Source organism: Oratosquilla oratoria, chromosome 13 (assembly GCF_046742065.1).
Source record: "Oratosquilla oratoria isolate Oo_2021 chromosome 13, ASM4674206v1, whole genome shotgun sequence".
In the NCBI taxonomy this organism is placed as follows: domain Eukaryota; kingdom Metazoa; phylum Arthropoda; class Malacostraca; order Stomatopoda; family Squillidae; genus Oratosquilla; species Oratosquilla oratoria.
In genome coordinates, this window is record NC_134789.1 from 52,970,319 (window position 1) to 52,972,818 (window position 2,500).

Below are 2,500 nucleotides of genomic sequence, written 5' to 3' on the forward strand. Positions count from 1 at the left end.
TTTTTGAGGGGTTGTTTCGTGGATGGCGGACAAATCGAAGATTCTCTCGATACCTTTAATAGAGGACACTTTTCATTCTGCTGGAAGGAGAGATCAACAAGACGAGGAATATTTCGTAAAGTATTACCAGCATTTCTAAGATAAAGGAAGATAACGCGGCTGAAAAAGTTTACTCATAGAGGTGGAAAATTAAGAATCTAAGGAGGGGACGGGGATGGTTATAAGAACGAGGCGTGGATTGGGGCAACAGGGACGAGGGGGAGGGGGGGCAAAGTCGGGAGATTTGACCACCTGTTGCCTCAGAGGCTTTAGAGAAGAGACCGACGATTTCTCTATGAAATGCGCTCTTCCGCCAGGCTCAGGAGAATGCATTGAAGCCTTTGCATTTCATACTCCTGAGCGAAGAAAAAATGAAAAAACGAGTTTGTATGATGTTAGATTAAATTAACCTTTTCTTTGCGCTCTCTATTTTTTTTTTTTTTTTTAGATATATGTCATAGATAAATGAAAGGTTTGATTATAGTGGGATTTGAGTGGGTGTGTATAGTGATGTGGGTCTTATTATACATTATGAATGTATGCTTCGAAGCCAAGAGGCTGCTGGATTATTACGAAAGTCAGTTTCACTAGTTACCGCCTACTCGATTAACTGCATATTACCAGCGCTTCTATACTTGTGTACATTCTTGCACCGTATTTGTTTTAAAGGAGAGATTTTGATTATGACATGTTTTCTGATACAGTGTTCTCAGATATCAATGACTGATGGCAATCGAACATATCATCGCTAAGCTAGGAAAGCCTCCACTATGGCCTCAATTTTGTTAGTCTCTCTGTGCCGTGGGTTTAAAGCAAAAAAAAAAAAAGTGATAGAGAGAGAGACAGAGAGAGAGAGAGAGACAGAGAGAGACAGAGAGAGAGAGAGAGAGAGAGAGAGAGACAGACAGATAGAGAGAGAGAGAGAGAGAGAGAGAGAGAGAGAGAGAGAGAGAGAGAGAGAGGGGGGAGAGGGAGAGAGAGGGGAAATTAACTTAACGAAATATGGTGACATCTTACGTTTCTCTTCTTTTAATTTTATTTTTACCTTCACGCTTGCTTTCGCCTCCAGTTTTCTCTCTACATTTAGTACCACCTCTACTTCTACCAGAGTTTCACAACTCACCTCCCTCCATATGTGGAGTAAGATCAAAGTGGAGGTATCGTAAGGAAGGGTATCTCTGGGATTAGAACCCTGTTACCTTTGCCTTGTGTGATTGGGCACCTGGGACTCTCTCTTCCTCCCTCCTGTTCTCTCTCTCTCTCTCTCTCATTCTCTCTCTCTCTCTCTCTCTCTCTCTCTCTCTCTCTCTCTCTCTCTCTCTCTCTCTCTCTCTCTCTCTCTCTCTCTCTCTCTCTCTCTCTCTCTCTCCTCTCTCTCTCTCTCTCTCTCTCTCTCTCTCTCTCTCTCTCTCTCTCTCTCTCTCTCTCTCTCTCTCTCTCTCTCTCTCTCTCTCTCTCTCTCTCTCTCTCTCTCTCTCTCTCTCTCTCTCTCTCTCTCTCTCTCTCTCTCTCTCTCTCTCTCTCTCTCTTTTGCACCCCCACCCCGAGGTAGTGCTCAAGCCAATTCGGAGGGAAACTGTGTAAGAGTAGGGTAGTGATGACAAGGGAAGAAAAAGCAAAGGGAACAGTGGGATTCGGAAACACAGGAAAAGAAAAAAAGAGGATGGAGAAAGAAGAAAGGAGCTGTGAAATGGAGAGGGAAGAAGAGGTAGAGGAAGATGGAAGAAGAAGAAGAAGAAGAAGAAGATGAGAGAGAGAGAGAGAGAGAGAGAGAGAGAGAGAGAGAGAGAGAGAGAGAGAGAGAGAGAGAGAGAGAGAGAGAGAGAGAGAGAGAGAGAGAGAGAGAGGGAGAGAGAGAGAAGAATAAGAACAAGAACAAGAACAAGAACAAGAAGAACAAGAAGAACAAGAAGGAGAAAAAAAAGAAGATAAAGAAAAAAAAAAAAAAAAGAAGAAGAAGAAGAAGAAGAAGAAGAAGATAAAAAGAAGAAGAAGAAGAAGAAGAAGAAGAAGAAGAAGAAGAAGAAGAAGAAGAAGAAGAAGAAGAAGAAGAAGAAGATAAAAAGAGAAAGAAGAAGAAGAAGAAGAAGAAGAAGAAGAAGAAGAAGAAGAAGAAGAAGAAGAAGAAGAAGAAGAAGAAGAAGAAGAAGAAGAAAAAGAAGAGGAAGAAGAAGAAACAACAACAACAACATAAACAAAAACAACAAATTAAGCAAGGAAAAATACATGAAAAAGAGAGTAAGAGAAGGAAGGAAAGAAGGGGTGAAGGAGATAAGGGATTGCCATGTATTGGGATCCTGGCAAACCTCAAAGATTTACCAGAAGAACGAGCGAGAGGCCATAAGTTCTCGAAAGGGCTTCTGGGAATCTGGTCACTGAGACTCCAGATGGTTCTTCCACCAGGTGCGACTACCACGTGGCACTACTACCACACGTCTATAACCAACCCAATTAACAATCT